The following is a 23,437-nucleotide window of genomic DNA, read 5'->3' on the forward strand; positions in this document are numbered from 1 at the left end:
TGGCAGATTTCGGAAACAACACATCTTCAAGCAATCATTCATCAAGAAGCATGTCATCAATCTGAAACTCGACGTCTTGAACTTGATCATTTTTTTGCAGCATCATTGTTATCCTCATCTTCACTCTCGATGCCTTTGTCAAGTTCTGCGGCTTCCAGTTCAGCCCTTAACTCTTCATCATGCACAACCAGCCTTGTTCTTGAGTGGTTCCTAGTGTAGGTGATAAAAGGGCCAATGGGTCGTGCACTAGACTCGCCAAGATCACCACGGGCTCTCCTAGGAAAGCTGCGACCTGCTAGACTACTTGAGGCACCCATGGCTTCATCCACTTGAGACCAAAGTAGTGGTGTGTCACCGTCCATGACTTGGGCTTGATCTTCATGGACCATTTCAGCATTGATATCAACCCACTCATTATCCCATTGGAACTCCTCTAGGACAAGTGGGTTCGACTTCTTTGCTTTGGAGCCTTGCTCACGCAGATTTTGAAACCTAGCTTCCATTTGCCGGTTGTAGGAGACATATGATAGCTTGTTCAACATTTTGTACTCAAGTCGGTTTCTCCCTTTGGTATGGATATGAGCAAAGACACTCCAATTGCGCTCACAGCCAGATGCTGAACAACATAGGCTAATAATTCGCTTTGCAAGAGATTGGAGGTCAAAAGCAAGGCCACCATATGCACCCCACCAAAGAATAGGACTCTTTTTCCCACGGTCTCTAATTGCCATTGGCTTGGAGAAACAATCACCTTCTGAACGCTCATAGTCATCAGCCTCACTACTTATAGTATCTTGTAGCTCATGGTCAGTAACCATCTTCCATAACACATCATTGAACATTGAACGAAGCCGGCTAGCTTGTCTTTTGTTGGTCTCTCTAATGGCAAAGAATTTATTTGGGTTCAAGAACAATGCAGCCCCATGTAGCTTTTGTTCCATCTGATTATTCCACCTCCTATCAATAATTGAGACAACTTGATCTAGGAGGTTTTGCTTATGTGCCAATGCTTCGTTTATGTGCGTCTTTGCACAATCCATGGCTGCCCACATTTCAGCCATAGCTGGAGTCTCATCACCATCAGAAATCCTCAAAGCTTTGAGAAGTGGCTGTGAAGCTCTCATACAATGCTCCACTGATTGCCAAAATGACACAGATATGACAGTTGCTTCAGCTGCCTTCCCTGCTTCGGTGATCCTTAATTTGTTTGCATACCATTGTTTGCTAACAAACAGAGCTTTCAGTGTTGGCCTTTGTGTCCACATGCTGGCCAAAGTAAGGAATGATGTAGCAAAACGAGTTGCTCCAGGCCTCACAATATCTTTGTTACCATTCAGACTTCTCATTAAATCTAGAATCTTTCCATGGGCATAAATAAATCTGGTTGTCCGCTTGGCTTTAGCAATGCAGATCCCAAACTCCTTGATCTTCCCAACATCCTCTAGCATAAGATCCAAACAATGTGCAGCACATGGTGTCCAATACAGTGTAGGATACTTCTCCATTAGAAGTCTACCAGCTGCCTTGTAGTTAGACCCATTGTCACTTACTACTTGGACTACCAATTCAGGGCCAATTGCATCAATTTGTTCACTCAACAACTGTGCTACCAGCTTTGCATCAATTGTTTCAGCGGAAACATTAGCTGTCCCTAAGAAGAAGGTGCCTGCTGGACTATTGACTAGAAAGTTCAAGAGGTGTCGGCCACCCATGTCAGTCCAGCCATCAGACATGAGTGAGCAACCATATTCTTTCCATGCAGCTTCATGCTTGCCTCTCAAACTGTCAGTCTTGACCTTGGCCTTCTCAAGCAATGGTACTCTAAGTCTCCAATAACTAGGTGAGATATAATCAGAACCATACTGCCCTATAGATTCCAACATGATCTCCCAACTCCTTGAGTTCACAACATTGAGTGGAAGACAATTCTCATACAAAAAGTCAGCTACATGATCATCAACAATCGCTTTTTGCTCCTTTGTCTTCTTGATGAATTGCTTCATTGTTAATTGCGAGCCCTTTGACATGTGTCCGTCGGCAACCACCTCTTCCGGAGTCTTCCGAATCTCATCTCGCAATGGACTTTCCTTGCTTCTTTGCTGCTGTGTTTGCTACATGAGCCGACCCATCTGATTTCCTTTTCCCGGAATTATTGGTGTTGGTGTTGGTGTTGGAGCAGTTGGAAGCTTTTGAACTTGCTTGCACTCGCATGGAAGTCTCCTGCAGACAATCTCTTCAACATCTTCTTCACACCCTTGTTGAGCTTCGCCTTCACCTCCCTCAACATTTCGAACGTGAATGTGTTAGTCTTCGGGTAATCATGCATCTCTTTTTGAATTGCGAGTGGTTGTTTTCGGGCACATAGTGACAATTGTAAACCCTCCGGCAAGATGCTTCTTCATCCTATTGACACCAGAACCCACTTTTTTGCCACACAGGTTACATTGCAGCTGCAACCTATCCTCAAGATCACACATAAATGCATATTTCCATGCTGGATCTTTGCTCCTCCTTGGCCTCCTGTTAGGATCTTTGAATGGATCGTAGCCCTCAGCAGCTTCAGCTTCAGCTTGATCTGACCGAATGACTCGGGATATCTCTGGAGGGGCCATGTTGCTTCCTATGAATGAGATGGTGAGGGAGGGAAGCAGAGAGGAGGAGCTTGTGAGGAAAAGGAAAGCACTGGATATCTCAGAGGAAAAGGGAAGCAAAGAGGAGGAGTTTGTTACCTGGTACCTGCAGCAGCCGTGGAGGAGTGGACCAGCTGCAGCTGCAGCTGCCGTGGACGAGAGCAGACCAGCAGCTGCCGGCGATGGAGGAGCTCCTGGCGGAGGAGGAACTCGTGGCGGAGGAGGAGCCCGTGGCGGAGGAGGAGCCTGTGGCGGAGGAGGAGCCCGGCCAAGTTCTTGCAGAGGCGGCGGCCAAGGGAGAGGCGGCGGCCAAGGAAAGGGTCGAGCGGGATTCAATCTCGATCTAGGTCGAGCCAGGCAAACGGGGCAAAATAGGAAGCACAGAACTTTTTTTTTGGGTCGACCGACCCAAAAACGTCGACTTACCCTGACTAGTCGAGACTAGTCCTTCGAGTCGATCGACTCGAGCGCTGAGTCGAGTCGCCAGCCTGAGTCGGACTTCCCATAGCGACTGGTCGACTAGTCGACGACTAGTCGCGACTAGTCTCTCGACTCGAAAACCATGATTTACCCACAGCTCATAACTACCGAACTGAATTTAGCATGCCTGGAACTGGATCACACTGCAGGTAAGCAATTGTGAAAAGATGCACAGCATGGCAGATAAGCTTCAAACTGCTCCTCAACCGGTACAATATGATCCATTTTCTTAAGGAAAGCACGCAAATGAAAAACAGCTGTTAAATCTGTGTAATAGCAACCAATTAAGTATCAAATGCATAAGCTGATGAGACACTTATCACCAACAGAGCCAGTTGAAGTAGAGGCACTGATATACTGAAAGACGCGACAGAGCCTATCGGATTTTCAGGGAAAAAATTCCACTTGTCAGTAGAGACTTCAATACAAGTGGCACTGCGAAAGTAAACTAACAAGGGGTACTGCATTATAACTCAACATCACATTTGCTGATAAAATAGACATAGTAGATTACTAGTACAGTAAGTTTGGCAACACAAGCTTTGTAACATTACCTCCGCTCCAAAATATAATTCTTTTTAGAAAGGCTAATATTTCAGAACGGAGGTAGTAATTGACATCCAACGTATGCATAACAAGATAAGAAGTTTGGCAACACAAGCTTCATAGATGATTGACATCCCACGTATGCATAACATGATAAGAAGTTGGCATTGCGGATTCTAATTTATCAATCAAAGATTAGAAAAGACCTACCATCATAATATCATATATGCATAATTTGGCATAACCAATCAGGCCACTGCTAGAACAGGCAAACAAAAAAACAGCACCCACTGAAGCATAATTTAAACAATACCCAAATATAAACTTTTGATTGCCAATTTTATCTAAGCAGAATGACAATACAGCTGAAGGAACACCACAAAATCTTCTCTAGACAGCCTGCCAAACATTCCAATTTCAAGCTATAACTAAGTATGACAGTCATGACTGGGATACCTATTTCAAGTACCAACATCAACATATGCAGCCTTGCCAACATAAAGCAGATACAATTACTCCTCGGTCCTTATCACCTCCAATGAAGATCTCACTTATTGACATATCCCTCTTTGCGACCCTCGAAACCAGGGCGCATAAGCTTCTTCTCACGCTTCTCTATTTTGCGCGCCTTCTTCTCCTGTGCCCGCTCCCGGATGTTCTCCGTCCGTGTATTCTGCTTCTCCTTCCTCTTGTTGTCCACTGTCTTCTTCCTATCCTTCCACTGCTCCGCGGCCTTCTGCTGCCTCTTCTTATCCTTCTTCATGCTCTGCTTAATCAACGTTGGGTTATCATGCACCTTCTCCCCAGCAGCACGTCTTGTTGCCAAATCCCAGGCCATCTTGGTAGCCTTCTTAGGATCTTCCTTTGCCCTCTGCATCCGCTTAGCCTGCTCCAGCTCCTTCTTCTTGTTCTTGATCTTCCTCTTCTTCCTCCGCCTCGCATCCTTTGGATCAACCAGCACGTTGCCATACACGATATCCGGAGCCTTCCCATCGGCCTCCTTCTTGTGCTTCTTCCCATCCTTACCCTCTGCGTCATCGGCGTCCTCACGCTTGCGCTTTGTACCCTCGTCCTTCCCATTCTTCACTTTAGAACCCTTTACCTTCTTGCTCTTCTCCTTCGGGGCTTATTCAGGAACTCCGGCCTGGTGCACCGGTTCCCACGGAGCTCCGTGATGCGGCGATGAAGCCGCTCCCGAAGCTCCTCGTAAGTCACCGACCGGTCTTCGGAAACAACTGCTGCCGGGGCCATCAGCATCTCCTCCTTCTCGTCATCATCCTCCTCTTCCTCCTCATCATCGTCGTTGCCATCATCGTCAGCCTCTGTGGTTGCCTCGTCCTCGGTCTCCTGGATTTCGTCTTGAGACTTATCCTGCTCCTCCTCCTCTTGGTCCTCTGCCTCTTGGTCGGCGACGGACTTCTTGAGGAGGTCAAGGGTGGAGGAAGGTGGCCCCGCGGGGTCGAGGCGGGCTCGGCGGGCAGCCTTGATGTTGGCGCGGGACTGAGCCTTCATGGCCGCCTTGGCGGACTTGGAGAGCCCCTGGTACTAGGGGCGATCCTCGTCGTCGACGGAGAGGTAGAAGCGCGGGGGGATAAGCTGGACGAGGGCGTCGAAGAATAGGGTGTGCCCTTGGACACCGTCGCAGTTGGCCGCTGCCTCTAGAAGCTCGGCGGGCTTCGCGCTGGCGACGACGGAATCGTTGCCGGCCGCCTCAGCGGCAGCGGCGGCGGCGGAGGGCGAGGGTTTCCTGGCCATTGCGGCGAGGGTTTGGAGGGTTTCAGAGATGGAGGAGCTGCTGTCCGTGGCCTCCAAGGGTCTATATTGTTGTTTTGGTTTGATGGGCCAGAATGGGCCTCCAAAAGGCTTTCCATTACTAATTCTTAAGCAGCCTTTCGTTATCTTTCTTATTTGGATTCTACTGCGAGAGGTTGCAAAATCTTTAAATTCAGAAAAATCTAAGAATAAAAAATACTGTGAGAGGAACTCCGTCGTTGGATTAGCTATCTCAAAACTTTTTGGAAAAAATAATGGCTCGGCTAGGTTTTAATGAAGAGTTTGTTGATTTGCTTATGGCATGTGTGTGGCCGGTTAGATACAAAGTGAGGTTTAAGGATCAAGAGATACATGTCTTTGTTCCACAGAGGATTAAGGCAAGGTGATCCCCTTTGATCATATTTGTTTTTACTTTGTGCAAAGGGGCTGTCAATCCTAGTGACTCGTAGAGTGGAGGTTCGTGGTATGGAAGGTGTCAGGTTTTGCATAAATGCACTATCGGTCTCTCATTTGCTCTTTGGTGATGATTACCTAATCCTTATGAAAGCTTATTTGACTAATGCAACCTCAGCTACTTCACCAATACTGTGCAAGCTTAGGAAAGTTGGTGAGTGAAGCAAAGTGCAGCGTCTTTTTCAGTCCAAATGTGGATCCTGGTAAACGGGTACAAATTTGCACTGATTTGAACATCATGACTGCTGATAAATATCTGGGACTCCCGACACTTGTTTGGGATGATAGGCCACATAGCTTTTTATATCTTCTGGAAAGGGTTATTATAAGACTAGAAGGGTGGAAAGAGAGAAAAATCTATGGGGGAAGGAAATGCTGCTTAAAGCTATTATTCAATCTATCCTGGTCTATGAGCTGTCAGATGTCAGTGTTTAACATCCCTAAGAAGCTTTGCAAAGCAATGACACGTTATGTGGAAGCTTTTTGGTGGGGAGATAATGAAGAGGGAAAAGGATGCATTAGATGACTTGGTGGAAGATGGGTGTCCTAAAGAAGATGGGAGGGATGGGATTTCATGATCTCCACACTCCTTAAATTAGCAATGTTGGCAAAACAAAGTTGGAGATTTATCACAAGACTAGATTCACTTTGTGCCCAACTTTTGAGAGCTAAATAGGTTCCTAATGGTGATCTTTTAAAGGCGGGCCCAAAAAAGGTGCATTATATACCTCACAAAGTATCATCGCTGGTTTAATATACTTTCAAGAGACGTTTTATATAGAGAGTTGGTTCGGGTCAGATGATAAATATTTGGCTGGATCCCTAGGTACCATCTAGTCCAGACCACATGATTGGGACACCAATAGGTCAAAGCCTTCTGAGAACAGTTGATGAGCTCATTAGTCATGTTACTATGGAATCGGATGAGGTTTTACTGAACGATATCTTGCATTATCTTGATGTTGCTAGGATTCTGCGGATACCTCTGAGTATGAATATGGATGAAGATTTTGTTGCATGGCACTTCACTAAATCACATACTTTTCCGTCAAATCATCCTATTACGAGGACGTGGGCATAGCCCAGTGGTTGGGGTCGCAGTGGCGCACCCCAACGACCAGAGTTTGAATCCTGTCATGAACGAATTTCTGGAATTCTCACGCCGAGATCCCGCTTCTGCTATATCATTTAGTGTCTACTTTCTCCTAGCACTAATTCATTTTTTTTAATCATTCTATTACAGTGAATGGAGTCATAGCAATGGGAGACATTTAACTAGAGCAAATAACGATGGACCATCTTTCGAAAAATCCAGTATGGGATATACTATGGAAAATGAAAACTTCAAGCAATATAAAGATATTTGCATGGAAAGCTTTACACGGCACCTCCCAGTGCTAGCTACTTTAGCTGGCAGACACATTCTGATTTCTTCTCAATGCCCGATGTGCAACATTTGTCCTGAAGATATTCATCACATGACATTTAAGTGTCAAAGAGCAAAACTACTTTGGCAATCGTTGGGGCTCCTTTCTATAATTAATCAACTCAGTCGTTTTAGTTGATCGATCGGGTTCGGTGGTCATTGAAGAAGTGCTCAGGAACCTAAAATATCGTACTACAATGGAGATACATGACTTGAAGGAGTTGATTTTGATTGTAGCTTGGTATATGTGGTGGCAACGGAGGGAATTTGTGGAAGGAGAATTTGTGGCTGCTCCAACGGAAATAATTTTCTCAATCTTGTAGCGCCACTTTCTTCTCTCTTCTCTTTTCTCTTTCCTCCACATAGAATAAAACCTACGAATGAGGAAACGCGCAAAGCTGGAACGAAACTAAGGGCATCTTCAACGCTACGACCCAAATAAACGTGTTGGGCCATCCGTTTTGATTTGTTTGGGTAGCCACGGACACTTGAACAGAGCTTTGCGTCCGCGTGTCCGTTTGACTCGCGCGCTGCGCCCACCGCGGTCAGATTTGAGTCGTGGCCATAGAAGTTGGTATTTGTCTTTAAATTCACTATAAAATATAAAAAATCATTAAAATATATAAATAAGTTTAAATGCTCAAGATTTATTACATAAGATTATTGTCGATGTATTCAATGATAAAGTATTATTCAAATAAAAATGTGAAATGATACAAATGTCCTAGGCATTGTTTTCTTCGGGATTTTGTTTATTGTTGTTTTTTGCAGTATTGTTGCCAACATGCGCCCACATGTGCTCAACCAAATCAGCCTCGAGCTGGTTGTGTACCCGAATTTTGTGTTGCACATGGAGGATATCCTGGAATGATGCCGGACCACCTTGAGGAGTAACCAACTCTCCCTAGCTATCCCACTCATTATCAAACAATGAATCATCATGCTCTAACTCAACAATCATGTAATGCATGATTACACAAACGGTCATCACCTCCCACGGAGTTTGCACACTCCAGGCTCTAGCAGGGTGTGACGATAGCCCAAGGAGCTTGGAGGATGCCAAACGTCCGCTCGACATCTTTCTGGACTGTCTCTTGCACTTTTGCAAACCTTGCCTCCTACTCTGAGTTGGGACGTCGGATTGTCTTCACGAGTGTAGCCCAAGGTGGATACATACCATCAGCAAGGTAGTACCCCTTGTTGTAGTGATGGTCATTGATCTCAAAATCCACATCAGGGGACTAACCGTGCGCCAGCCTATCAAACACCGGAGAGCGCTGCAGCACATTAATGTCATTGTGTGAGTCAGCCATGCCAAAGAATGAGTGCCAAATCCATGTGTCATGTGAAGCAACAACTTCAAGAATCACCGTGCACCCCTTAGAATGGTCGGTGTACGTCCCCTGCCAACCAAAAGGGCAGTTTTTCCACTCCCAGTGCATGCAGTCTATGCTGCCAAGCATCACAGGAAACCCTCTAGAAGTGTTGATTGAAAACAGACGGGTTGTATCGTCTGCATTAGGTTGGCGCAGATATTGTTCTCCGAACACACCGATCACTACTCTGCAGAACCTGTACATCGCTTTCAAGCAGCTCAACTTGCTCATGCGTATGTACTCATCTACGAAATCATCGGCAACACCATATGCGAGCATCCTAATCGTTTACGTGCATTTCTGATAAGAAGAGAGGCCTACCTTACCAATTGCATCCACTTTGACGCAGAAGTAGCTGCCGTAGACCTTGACACCATCCATTATCCGGGTGAACAACGGTCTGGACATCCAAAAACAACGGCGAAACATGGCCGACGTGAACAATGCCTTGCGGTAGAAGTAGTCGTTGAAGAGCATGTCGTGGCCGCGTTCTCTTTTGCGGTCCAAGGCTGCCGCTCGCCCCGGCATGGGCCCTCGGTACACGGCGATCTGCGCGACATTGTGCCCGTGGATGGTCAACACAGCCTTCGTGAGAAAGTCGTCATCAGACTCCTCGTCTGACGACGTGTCGATGAAGTTCTTGAAGAAGAACCCGTCTTCGCTGTCCACCATGATCTTGAAATGGGACAAATTTTAGTTCGCTCATTTCATCGAACACCTCGCAGGCGGAGGAAATCCAATGCGTCCGTAGGGACCTGCATGCAATGCCCGTCCCGACCGACTTGCGGCCTAGAAGCACGGTGCACGAGAGCTCACCTCTGGCGGCAACGGCGAAGCTGCTGACGGCGAAAGGTCTCGGGACGGCGAGAGGACAACAGTGTCGGTGATACGTCTCCGTCGTATCGATAATTTCTTATGTTCCATGCCACATTATTGATGATATCTACATGTTTTATGCACACTTTATGTCATATTCGTACATTTTCTGGAACTAACTTATTAACAAGATGCCGAAGTGCCGATTCTTTGTTTTCTGCTGTTTTTGGTTTCAGAAATCCTAGTAAGGAAATATTCTCGGAATTGGACGAAATCAACGCCCAGGGTCCTATTTTGCCACGAAGCTTCCAGAAGACCAAAGAGGAGACGAAGTGGGGCCACGAGGTGGCCAGACTACAGGGCGGCGCGGCCCAGGTCTTGGCCGCGCGGCCCTGTCATCTGGGCCCCTCGTGACGCCCCTTGACCTGCCCTTCCGCCTACAAATAGCCTTCGTCGCGAAACCCCCAGTACCGAGAGCCACGATACGGAAAACCTTCCAGAGACGCCGCCGCCGCCAATCCCATCTCGGCGGATTCAGGAGATCGCCTCCGGCACCCTGCCGGAGAGGGGAATCATCTCCCGGAGGACTCTACGCCGCCATGGTCGCCTCCGGAGTGATGTGTGAGTAGTCTACCCCTGGACTATGGGTCCATAGCAGTAGCTAGATGGTTGTCTTCTCCTCATTGTGCTTAATTGTCGGGTCTTGTGAGCTGCCGAACATGATCAAGATCATGTATCTGTAATTCTATATGTTGTGTTTGTTGGGATCCGATGAATAGAGAATACCATGTTATGTTGATTATCAATTTATATCTATGTGTTGTTTAAGATCTTGCATGCTCTCCGTTACTAGTAGATGCTCTGGCCAAGTAGATGCTTGTAACTCCAAGAGGGAGTATTTATGCTCGATAGTGGGTTCATGTCTCCGTGAATCTGGGGAAGTGACAGAAATCTCTAAGATTATGGATGTGCTGTTGCCACTAGGGATAAAACATTGGTGCTATGTTCGAGGATGTAGCTACTGATTACATTACGCGCAATACTTAATGCAATTATCTGTTGTTAGCAACTTAATACTGGAGGGGGTTCGGATGATAACCTGAAGGTGGACTTTTTAGGCATAGATGCATGCTGGATAGCGGTCTATGTACTTTGTCGTCATGCCCAATTAAATCTCACAATACTCATCATAATATGTATGTGCATGGTCATGCCCTCTTTATTTGTCAATTGCCCAACTGTAATTTGTTCACCCAACATGTTGTTTATCTTATGGGAGAGACACCTCTAGTGAACTGTGGACCCCGGTCCAATTCTCTTTACTTGAAATACAATCTCATCGCAATACTGTTCTACTTGTTTTCTGCAAACAATCATCATCCACACTATACATCTAATCCTTTGTTACAGCAAGCCGGTGAGATTGACAACCTCGCTGTTTCGTTGGGGCAAAGTACTTGGTTTGTGTTGTGCAGGTTCCACGTTGGCGCCGGAATCCCTGGTGTTGCGCCGCACTACATCTCGCCGCCATCAACCTTCAACGTGCTTCTTGGCTCCTACTGGTTCGATAAACCTTGGTTTCATACTGAGGGAAAACTTGCCGCTGTACGCATTACACCTTCCTCTTGGGGTTCCCAACGGACGCGTGCTGTACGCGTATCAAGCTCTTTTTCTGGCGCCGTTGCCGGGGAGATCAAGACACGCTGCAAGGGGAGTCTCCACATCCCAATCTCTTTACTTTGTTTTTTGTCTTGCTTAGTTTTATTTACTACTTTGTTTGCTGCACAAAATCAAAATACAAAAAAATTAGTTGCTAGTTTTACTTTATTTGCTGTCTTGTTTGCTATATCAAAAACACAAAAAAAAATTAGTTACTTGCATTTACTTTATCTAGTTTGCTTTATTTACTGTCTTGCACTCTATATTAAAAATACAAAAAAATTAGTTCCTTTTATTACCATGTCTAGCTCTGAACCTGTTACTTCTTCGCCTAAAGAATTAGTCTTCACTTTTAAACAAGGGGATGAGGAGAGTTTTAAGGATGCTTGGTCTATAATTTTTACTTCTTATCGTAAAACTGAACCTCAAATGACTCTAAGTTTGCTCCTTAGTAATTTTTATTTTGGTCTAATGATTCGCTATAGATATGCTTTGGATGCTTTAGTGGGAGGAGATTTCCTTCATAGCAATGGGGATCAAGCTTTTAATGCCATAAAGAAGTTGGTTGCATCACATGATTCAGCTAATAACTTTGATTCAGCCCTCATTAGCATTTATAATAGATTAAACAATCTCGAGATAAGTACATCTCGCTTGGATGACAACTATCGCTATGTTCGTAATCGTCTTGAACAAGTTTTAGTGAACTCTGAACCTTCATTATGGGATCCTACTGTTAAAATTGTTATCGGTGATCAAACTCTTCATGCCAATTGTGATATTATGTCTGAATTTTGCCTTATACCTGAGAGCATTTATAAATCTTTGAAACTTTGGGGAGTTGATGAAGGAGGAGAAGAAATAACTCTCATTGATAACTCTGTTATAATTCCTAAGGGAATAGCCGCAGGTGTGCATACAACCATTCTTGGAAGAACAATATCCATTGATTATCTTGTTATTGAATGTGTAGGGACAGGAAAAATCACACTCGGAAGATCCCTGCTGAAACTATTGGGAGCAGTCATAGATGTGGGAGAAGGCACCCTGGAATTCACCTCTACACCGGGGGGGGAATCATATATTTCCTAAATCAAAGAGAAAGAAAAACAACAAGAAAGGTAAGGGTAAAGCCCAAGGTAAGGTTGATGCACCATCTCTTGATAATACTTGATACACACTTTCTGCGCATAGCTGAAAGGCGTTAAAGAAAAGCGCTTATGGGAGACAACCCATGTTTTTACTACAGTACTTTGTTTTTATTTTGTGTCTTGGAAGTTGTTTACTACTGTAGCAACCTCTCCTTATCTTAGTTTAGTGTTTTGTTATGCCAAGTAAAGTCGTTGATAGTAAAGTTCATACTAGATTTGGATTACTGCGCAGAAACAGATTTCTTTGCTGTCACGAATCTGGGCAAAATTCTCTGCAGGTAACTCAGAAAATTATTCCAATTTACGTGAGTGATCCTCAGATATGTACGCAACTTTCATTCAATTTGAGCATTTTCATTTGAGCAAGTCTGGTGCCTCGATAAAATTCTTCAATACGAACTGTTCTGTTTTGACAGATTCTGCCTTTTATTTCGCATTGCCTGTTTTGTTATGTTCGATGGATATTTTGATTCCATTGACTTTCAGTAGCTTTGTGCAATGTCCAGAAGTGTTAAGAATGATTATGTCACCTCTGAACATGTATATTTTGATTGTGCACTAACCCTCTAATGAGTTGTTCTAAGTTTGGTGTGGAGGAAGTTTTCAAGGATCAAGAGAGGGAGATGATACAACATGATCAAGGAGAGTGAAAGCTCTAAGCTTGGGGATGCCCCGGTGGTTCACCCCTGCATATATCAAGAAGACTCAAGCGTCTAAGCTTGAGGATGCCCAAGGCATCCCCTTCTTCATCGACAACATTATCAGGTTCCTCCTCTGAAACTATATTTTTATTCCATCACATCTTATGTGCTTTGCTTGGAGCGTCGGTTTGTTTTTGTTTTTTGTTTTTGTTTGAATAAAATGGATCCTAGCATTCTTTGTGTGGGAGAGAGACACGCTCCGCTGTAGCATATGGACAAGTATGTCCTTAGGCTCTACTCATAGTATTCATGGCGAAGTTTCTTCTTCCTTAAATTGTTATATGGTTGGAATTGGAAAATGATACATGTAGTAATTGCTAAAATGTCTTGGATAATATGATACTTGGCAATTGTTGTGCTCATGTTTAAGCTCTTGCATCATATGCTTTGCACCTATTAATGAAGAAATACATAGAGCATGCATCTTAATGCAAACTGGACTAAGTGGACACGGTATGTGATAGAACCGGGACGCCCACGTATATGTAGGCCATCACTGCAGCCTTTTGGTCCCAGGATTTTTTTTAAAAAAACTAGGTCCCAGGTTTAGGGGTCTTACTAATCTATGAATGTAGCAAACTCATTTTTTGTGTTATCTCAAAAAAAAAACTCATTTTTTGTGTATGTAAATTATGTTGATGATTGTAGTGTAAAATCTTCCACGAAACTATTGTTTCAAATATACAGTTTAGATTTTCAGGATCTGCTGTGGCGCAAGGTATCTCGTATTGGAAAACATTTTTCCAGCTTCCTGATCTGAAATATTCGTGTTAGGCTTCTGGATTATTTGTTAGAGAGTTGCTTATATTCATAGCACGGATACCGCATTGGACTTAGTTTAGTTCCAGTTTCCCCGTACGTGACCGTATCGTATACTGAGTACTTTAGATTTCAGACTCGGAAAAGGAACACCTCAAAACCTAAACGTGCTGCAGTCGATCAGCGCGTAACGGATTCACCAGGTTTTCGACTTGAGGCGAGTATATATATATATGCAGCGGCCAGGACTCCAGGAGAGCGATCACGAAGAGGAAGAGGAGGAAGGCCGGCCACAATGGAGAAGCTGGAGCAGATCCAGCAAACCCTGAGCGAGATCGACGATCGAACCCCCGACGCCCTCCGCGTCGCGTTCAGCCTCGGCCACCGCGTCTCGCCTGCGCCAGCACCCGGAGAGGAAGACCGCGTCGCTAGCTTCGCCGCCTCCGTGCTGCCGCCGCCACCACTGGTTTCAGAACTCCACGAAGTGCCTCTCGCATCGACTGCCTCCGAGGACGACGCGACGAATAAGGTGCTGAGGATGGAGTGGGCTTCCTGCTATCTACCGGACCACGACGAAGACGCACACTTCGGGCACGACGAGGCCGGCGTCCTCGGCGTGGCGGACGGCGTGGGATCGTACCGCAATCGCGGCGTGGACGCAGCCGCGTTCTCACGAGGGCTCATGACGAGCGCCTTCATGCACGTCCTGGCGATCGAGCCCGGCACGGCCGTCTGCCCATACACGCTGCTGGAGCGGGCGTACGACGAGACGGTCGCGTCCGCCGCGTCCGGGGCCTCCACCGCCGTCATCCTCTCGCTCGCCGGCGCGACGCTCAAGTGGGCGTACATCGGAGACAGCGCCTTCGCCGTGCTCCGGGGCGGCAAGATCGTGCACCGTTCGCGGGCGCAGCAAAGCCACTTCAACTGCCCGTTCCAGATCAGTGCCGGCGGGAAGGGGGACAGCGTCGCGAAAGCGGACGTCGGCGAGATGCCTAAATGACCTACACCAATAGCTCTCCTTTACATGCCATGACTCTGCCCTGCTAAACACCAGTGACCTCACCGTCGCCAATCACAAAGAGAAAGTTCTGGCCAGCTGTATTCTGTGTTCCGTTTGTTAGTTGTTGTTAGTCTGATGGAAGGGATGTGGTAGGGCAATGCAGCCTTCCCTTCCGTTGTCACATAATTTCTAGCGACATGACGGTCGTAAGGAGCCACTGTGGCACCCCAGTTAACATCCACATGGTCCCTAATTGCTAACAAACACTCCTGACCCAACCACTCAATCAGGTTTCAGAACTGAACATCAGGCTGCAAAAGAAAAAGAAACGCGTGCAAAACCTGGGATCTGATTCTCCTGGGAACCGGATCAAGCCAACAACCAGCTGGGCTAGGATCGATTGTGAGAAAACTACAGGAAACACAGTACTTGTGGCTAAGTTCTACGGAAAAAGAATCTACTGAAAAACGAGAACGACAGGTTAACTGAATAAAAACAGCGAGCTGGCGCATCGGCGACGGAACGACGACGTCGGCCACAGATCGGTGGCGCTGAGTTGTTCGTGACATGCTAAGGTGAAAACGAAGACGCAGAGGCCTCCCAGTGTGCTCGTACGCGAGTAGGTGTGCGGAACAAGATCAGCTAGTGCCATGGACCTGCGTGTGCTAATTAACTATATATGGGATCCCAAACAAAACGGAAGAAACAACTGACCCATCCCGTCCAAAGCATTCATCCATACCGCCGCCACCTCGTCCTCGTCTATGACGGAGACCGCACGCTCCCCACGGGACACCCTCATGCATGCGTCCAAGTCACCTGATGGATAAACCAAAAAGTAGAGATCCAATCAGCAGCAATAAGTACACACCCGCTCAAGGAGAAAGATAGGGCATGACAAGATCTGGCATACCTCCTCTCCGATCCGAGAAATGAAGTCGGTAGAATGACCTGGTGGCGGTGACCGAATCGACGATGAAGTCAGCATGCCGAAGATTGAGTCGACAGAGTGCCCTCTCTCCTCTCCTCTCCTCTCCTCTCCGAGCAAGAGTCAAAGTCTAAGTCACACGCGACGCACGCGTAAGATCCACCCCTCCCAGTATATATAGAGCTAATTGGTTGAAAGAAGGGTAGGTTCGAATTTTGAGGGAGTGAAATTAGGCCGGAATTATCAATATGTGTTTCTAAGCATGGATGGCTGAGATGCGTACTACTCCCACGGATCGATGAGGTGGCACTTGAGAAACCAAACCTTCCGTATCTACTGAGGTGAGGAAATCATGGGCAGTCCAATTTGCAGGAAAGGCAAGAGCGTTGATTGAGGATGGACGCATAGGATGGAAGAAGTCCTTGTGAGCGATGTATATGGTTAACTGAGTAATAATGGATTGGTAAATACATGCTTCCTTCATTGCCTCACAAGGCAGAGAGAGAAAATTATTCTGATTCGATTGCTTCTTTATTTCTTTGGTATGAACTATTGTAATATATGTATGGTTGAAATCATCAAGCTCTCTAGGATGGATGAAGATGCAGATTATCCCGTTTGCTCTGCCTCAGCACCAGAAACTCTCAAATAAATATTTCACAAGCATTGCAGTTGACATTGGCGACTAAAATCTTGGTCATGCCACTAATTTTCTTTAAATTTAAAGGTAGTTAATTTTCATTCCTCAAATTGTGGCATACATGCCCAGGTTCCTTGCACACACAGGATTCCAATGAGTGACACTTCTGTGAACTCACTTTTCTACTAGTGAGTGATATCGCTCCAGGTTTCTACTATTACAGAGAAAACCACTCGAAGGGAAAACTCACTAGATTGGAAACTACTAATTAGAGCTACGGAACGCCCAACAAAGATATAAACACATTTAACTAGTACAAACAGTATCAGGTATCTCAACACAACTTTAAGATCCATGTAGTGCCTTCTCGATAATCAGACGAAACATGGAAGTGATAAACTATTGTTCAGTATCCAGGTTGTGGGCTTCCACTCTTTGCATCTATTGACATCCGCTTGCCAGCTCATCATGCTTATGCCACGCGCCAGTAACTCGGGCTCATTCCTCTGCTCTCCTTGAATGATTTCTTTGTGTAATTTATTGGCCACTACTCAATATGTCGGAAAGGCAGCGGATGGCAGGTTGGACGTTGGACGAAATTGCAATGCCACATTGAGTTAGCATCATGAATGACGACTGCGTTTGCGGCAACATCGGTGAAATTCAACAAAAAAGCGTACCTTTAGCAGATTTGAGAGCAACTGCTACACCTACCTGGACCTCCCCATTCAACGATAAGATGAATAGCAACCCCTCGCTCTTACTTCTAGAAGATCGCAAGATGAATGTTGGTCAGCAGATACAACTTTCTAAAGTAATGAAATAAATGGATGTTTCTTTAATGACAACGAGGTAAAACGGATTATATGTTCATGCTATTTCTTGAAGAAAGTTTATGAATGGATGCTATGTCTAGTTGAGGCAATGTGCAAGCTTCACCATTCGCAAGCGGGACAAAACACAAGGCTGAAGCATTAGCAACAATTACGAATGCTCTTGGGTTATCATGTTCCTCAAAAGCTCAGATATCAGCTTTACCATTCGCTGGTGGACTAATTATATTTTTTTCGAAAGCTCTTGCTCATTATCTTCAGTAATCCAGGACTATAAGTCCTTCTCAATTAAGTCCACAAAGATGATATTGGCAATGTTTTAGCTCAGCTAATGTAGTGATTTAAGTTGGAGCTAACAATTCCTAAATAAGTAGGTATCATCAACATAACAACACATGCATGTTGGAATATGTAGGAGCTAGACGATGCTATCTGCTTTACACTCTTCAAATTAAAGGAAAACGCGTACTCATAATGAATATTTGTAGATGCAGACAATACTGCATAGCTTTCTTTGGTATGCTGATACATAGTCACCAAGTGTTTCGTGACACACCTCAACTCTTTTAGCGTGTGTTAGTGGAGAAATCAACCATTAGGGGAGAAATGCAATCTGGAAATGGAAAATGAACAAGGCAGCCAATTAGAAGCTAAATCTTTTTTTGTTTCTCGAAAATGCACCATGATAGCAGAGGGTGTGTCAATCTATGATCTTACTTTGACTTGATTTTTGTACTAACGCAACTAATTTACTAAAACAAAGAACAATAGCATCATGAGGTGTAGCAAGCAACGTTACTTCGGAATGTGATAATCATGAGGTGTTCATAATTTCCTGTACTTGCGATGTCTGATGGCTGCAAAAGCATACTACAGATCATTCTAAGCATTGCAAGAGAATTACTGCTAATAGTATTAGAGTTTGAAATTCTAATCACAACCATCCAAAGTAGACTAATAACAGTGTGAACTTAATTACGAAATTATATAATATGAAAAACTTAGTTCTAGAGAATGTACTATACAACACGAATAGTAGGCATTAACCAGATTAATAGCAGCAAAACAACAATATCATGCCATGAGCAAATCCTAGAAACCATCCCACTACCACTATAATCTAAACCCGCGGTTCATCGGCTCGATGGTGGAGCACATCACAACCACAACTCCATGGATGGGGCATCACAGAGCACTAAAACAAAAAGGATAAAAACCAGAAACTGACCTAAACCTAGGAGGCACGAAGGCCACCATCGCCTCGCGCTGCCAGGCTAAACCTAGTTTAGCAAAATCATGCTGCCATTTATTATTTTATTTTGATAGTCAAAAAATTTGCAATGCATGTGCACCTAAAAGTAAACAACATATGAAGATCACAATCGTTCAGAAAACAACTGCCTAACACCAGCGTCTTACTTAAATCAAGAAAGAAAGCAGGTAATGCCATATACTACTGGTTAATCATACCGGAAAACACACCTGGATGGTACCAGGAAAGTACTATGTGTTCAAACATACCCTACCGGAACATGATTTTACCATGTGAAAAATAAATGAAGTAAAATACGACAAGAACAACCGACAAACACGAGGAATAAGTGCATGTTTTCCATCCAAGAATTAATGTACAACTCACCCAAGCATGTGACGTATTCTGAAGGAGGGTCTGGTTACTCGCCGGGTAGTACATCACCCAACTGCTCTCCTTTGCGTTTGTAGCGGTGCGCGTGTAGATGCCAATGTCAAGAACAGAGCGTCATTCTGGTGGCTATAACTGCAGGTGCTCACGCAACCGCCCTGGTTCGAGTCCTGGACTCGCCAGGTGCTTCTTCTATAAAACAAAGCTACCAAGGGCTAGTCCTTGCATTCCTTTATTCATTTATTTTTCTAGGTGCCGATGCCATTCAGCAGAAGCCACTCAAATATGCTCCCGGTTTCACAGGCTTCAAAGACCTGCAAAATAAGAGAAATTTACACTTCAAGCAATTGATTTAAGCCCTAGATCATGCAGAGCAAAAAAAACAAAGAACTGATCGGGTATCAGGCTTTTGTAAGTTGTATATCAATCTGCAATACTCTTGGTGTACACAATACATGTATCTGGCCAGGACATGCATATTACACTTGAAATGCATCTGGAGAACCTCATCAGGCCGACACAAAAAAGGTGGCACAAACTACTTACATCATGTACCCTTGGTGATATCATCGACATCAAAAGAATCATAGGAGGTTTTCTCCTCATACACCTTGAGAAAATGACTTCAATTTCTATCGTGAGTGATAAAAAAGTGAATATGATCATCTTTCGGCCACAAATATGGGTACCTCAGATTCTTAATGCCTAACAAACACTACAGGGACACTTCATAAACGAGTAGCATAACATGGAGCATAAATATTTCACAAGGGAAAGACACAAATTTGGCAGCTACGAGTTTAGCAACATTGTCAAATCAACCACGTACATGGAAACGACCAAAAGATTTCACAAAAAGATTAGATACAACATTAGATTAAAAAAAAAGCTTAGGAGACGACTTCAAGCTACAGATTAACTAAAAAAGATCTAATTCTCTTCTCTTGTCTGTTTTAGCTCATATTTGAATAACACCAGAATTTAGTTTCCCAAGAAAAAAGTGCACGAGACAATGAAAAGGGAGAGAATACCCTTACGCCAATCAAAACTTTGAAGCTCCCGGAAAATTTTGAAGTTTGGCTAAAGTAACTATACAACTCTACATAAATTCGCTTGGTAAATAAGAACATATAAAATTTCATCTAGTTAATTCATCTTCCAGTTGAGATTCTGGATCCTAACACCTAATCAACAAATTAATCGGTAAGATGATATATTGAAACCTGCACATGAATAAAATAATTAATACTGTGAAGGGGTAAACATTTCTGATGGTACCAGCGGGAAAGAAAATCTTACTATGTGGAATATAAGAACATACTTATAAATTAAATCAATCAAGGAGTGGAGAGAATAGCTAGCCACAATAAAGTAACAGACTATGTAATGAGTAGTCGAACACCTCGTATAAATTCGACAACGGAAAATGTCATCTTCATGTAAAGGAAAGTCTGTTTCACTTCTAAAATTTCCAACTCAGTAAAATGAAGAATACCAGATACAACCGAGAGAGTTGCCTCATGCAAGATATTCCAACAAAGAGTACAACCTCTCGCAATTATAGCAAAAATTCAGCAAGGCTTGTGAGAACTCACCCATGCGAGCAACAATCAGGAGATTGCAACCAGTAGAATGGCCAGTACCATCCCTAATACAAAATCTCACGGGTGAGGAGGAACAAACTAAGTACTCGATTAATGTTCCCAGTCATTTAGTGTTCAACATAAGCGTTACCATTTTCCATGTCCATTAGAGTTAAGAGAGGGATTTAGTCAATTGTCATTGCAAATAAGAACCACCAAGATATCATGCATAATATTGGAGAAACTTATCAAGAATAACTGAAGTACTCTAGCAGATGCTCTAAGAGGAATAAATATGTGATCTTGTGTTGTGGTATCATTCCCCAAAATATACAATTAGCGCAAGCATATCTCATGGAGAAGTACCGCAGCAAAGATGAGTTTTCCCAAACTACCATGAGTGAAAAAATTTCCACCTTTAAGCAAGCATGATATAGTATGATCAATAATTAGCAAATAGAAGCTCTACTCCGCAATTTACAATAAAATTAAATATGTTAACACTTTACAAGGACACGGAAAGGAGAAGGAAAGAAGCAGAAACTCACATGAACCATGAGATGAAGAAGAGGCCACTGCTGCCATGGTGGCGGTGCTGTGAACTCATCGCCATCACACAACACTGAGAGGGGACGTGAAGCGGGAAGTAGTCTAACCCGCGGGCATTCAATTTTCTATGAGGGGCAGCAATGTGCGAGATGACAAGTAATTTTTCAGGATATCTGAAACCACCATATACAAGCATATATGATTTTCACAAATTCCAGCTCAACCAAGATAATCAGGCAAGCACGAACACATCCAACTGATGCAGAACAATTGAGGAGTCAATGACTTACATTAGATGTAGGTGAAGCCAGTGTGGTGCTTGAGTGTTTTCAGTCCAGATGTGACTCTTCTTCGACATTAGCTCTCAAGCTTGGCAGGGCGAAAGCTCTCAGGTAGCAACTGCAATTGTTTTGAAAAATAAGCCTTGATTTTCTTTATCATTTGCAATGCAAGAGTCACTTGAAATTACAATGAAGACTGATAAATTTAATTTCGAACAAGAAATATGAACTTGCGAAAATAAAAGGCGCATAAATCTAAGAAAGTAATTAGAAGCATTAGCTCTCAAGCCTGGAAAGGTGAAAAGGGTCTTATTCAACATTGCGGATGTTTTGACAAACATGACTTAAATTTATCATCATCACCACCTTTTCCTAGTAAAAATCAATTTTAATTAAATTAGTTATGCATTAATAAGTGGGAATTTATTCACAACAATCAGGTTACTATCAATATGTGAAAACTAATTCTAGGGCCAATCATAGATCCTATGCCAATGCTTGTAGCTACTAGAGAAGACTATCATGCCAAAGTTAGAATAGTGTATAGCTACTATAGAGAAAGAAGTGGATCTACCGAAATCTGAGCACCGTTCATGTATGAATGGCTAATAACAAGGTTTACATAGGAGAATCACCTATTGTGGAAGTAGAACGGCAAGAAAAACAGCAACCTACAACAGGGATCTACACAAAATATTAACAGAGTTGCTGCAAACTGAAGCTAGCATTTGTACCACAACAAAGCTAGGAAAAATCAAGACAAAGTCTGCACCAACAGAAACGACATAATGCTAATCCCATAAGGAACATAGACATACATGATTACTAGAGAAACATAGCCTAAATAGGCGAAGAAAAAAACACCAAGCACTACAATATCATATGAGTAAGCATGAAAGAAGATTTGAGGGAGCAAAACATTTGGACAGCGGCAGCGTTACGGCATACACCAAGAGCTCGAGTTACCTTACCCCAAATAACATCACATGAACAACTATGATTCTAAATGGCAATAATCTTGTAACATCACATGCTATAATGAGCTACCAACAAGTCATGGTAGACAACATTTGTCCTCGACTGTCAGACTCGCAAGTTTTCTGTCTGACAAAACAACAAAACCAAAACACATCGAAATCTGCAATTTTCACTCCAATGACCAGGGCAGAAACAACTATAGACCAGTTAACTAAATATCTGGATTGATATTGTTTGGCCTCAGTGCTTTCTGGGTTTGCAAAAGACATCTCTTTCCACCCCAGATTCCACATAAATCTAGAGCAAAAGCAATGGAAGGGCTCACCTTGTTCTCATTCTTGTTGATGCCATAGCCGCTGTTGTATACATTTGATTGACAAGCATATGCATAGCAGTGTCACCGGCGCGTGTCTCCTTGAGCATGTTCTGGAACCACCGCTTGGTGCAGTCCAAACCACCTTGGTGTGCATGCAAATACACAGTCTATAAAATTACACTAGTGTACAAAATGATAATTTCAGCGAATGACTAAAGACATGCGTTGGTGCTAGATTTTATTAACATCTTTTTTTAACAAAGAAATCAATTTATGGGCATTTAATTTATATTTCAAATCAGTGAACTAATGATCAAAAAGCAAAGAAAAATTTCTCGTTCACATTTTCCCGTTTTAAAGGTTATACTTCCATGTGCACATAAAGTAATACCACTTTCATAGGAAGAAACATAAGGTAGCACCGGCGTAACAGGAAAATCACACTAACCATTGAAGCCAGTAATACCACTTGCATAGAGTTGGTGGGTGTTCCTCTGAAAGTGGAGCTTCCGTTTACTCTTCCTAGTGACACTAGAAAACATATAAGACGAATTAGAAAACTAGGACAAGATGGTAGGGATTTCGATGGAGAAGATTTTACAAGGATGTAACTCAAGCTTATTCCCAGATTCCTTGTTCTGAGAAAATCTGGCGCCTCCAATTCTTTTGCTCAACACTCAAGAAATAAATCAAAAGAACTGAATTTTATATTTATGGCGTAAATTTATCTATATGTGGACGTAAAGTCTAAGATAAGTAAAAATAAGCCGCAACTGCTAAATAAAGCAGTGTATCCAAATTAAACAGAGTTGTACTGAATACGTAGAATTAATGTTGACGAACAAGGCAGAACCAAAAAGCGGCTGCATCGGGCAGCAATTCATTATAGTTGGTACCTTTGGATACCGATGTCGACG

At 43.7% G+C, this 23,437-nt stretch overlaps 1 long non-coding RNA gene and 1 pseudogene across 1 annotated transcript; both read right to left on the minus strand.

Annotated features, from left to right (window-relative positions):
- Positions 1–4,203: 4,203 nt before the first annotated feature.
- LOC124691172 lies at positions 4,204–5,411 on the minus strand (annotated as a pseudogene).
- A 10,996-nt stretch (positions 5,412–16,407) lies between these two features.
- LOC124691175 lies at positions 16,408–21,102 on the minus strand. The gene is made up of 4 exons (XR_006998817.1): positions 20,945–21,102; positions 18,811–19,127; positions 17,019–17,104; positions 16,408–16,885 (listed from the first exon to the last, which is right to left on the minus strand). It is a non-coding gene; the product is annotated as an uncharacterized LOC124691175 (long non-coding RNA).
- Between the last annotated feature and the right edge of the window lie 2,335 nt (positions 21,103–23,437).

Source organism: Lolium rigidum, chromosome 2 (assembly GCF_022539505.1).
Source record: "Lolium rigidum isolate FL_2022 chromosome 2, APGP_CSIRO_Lrig_0.1, whole genome shotgun sequence".
NCBI lineage: Eukaryota > Viridiplantae > Streptophyta > Magnoliopsida > Poales > Poaceae > Lolium > Lolium rigidum.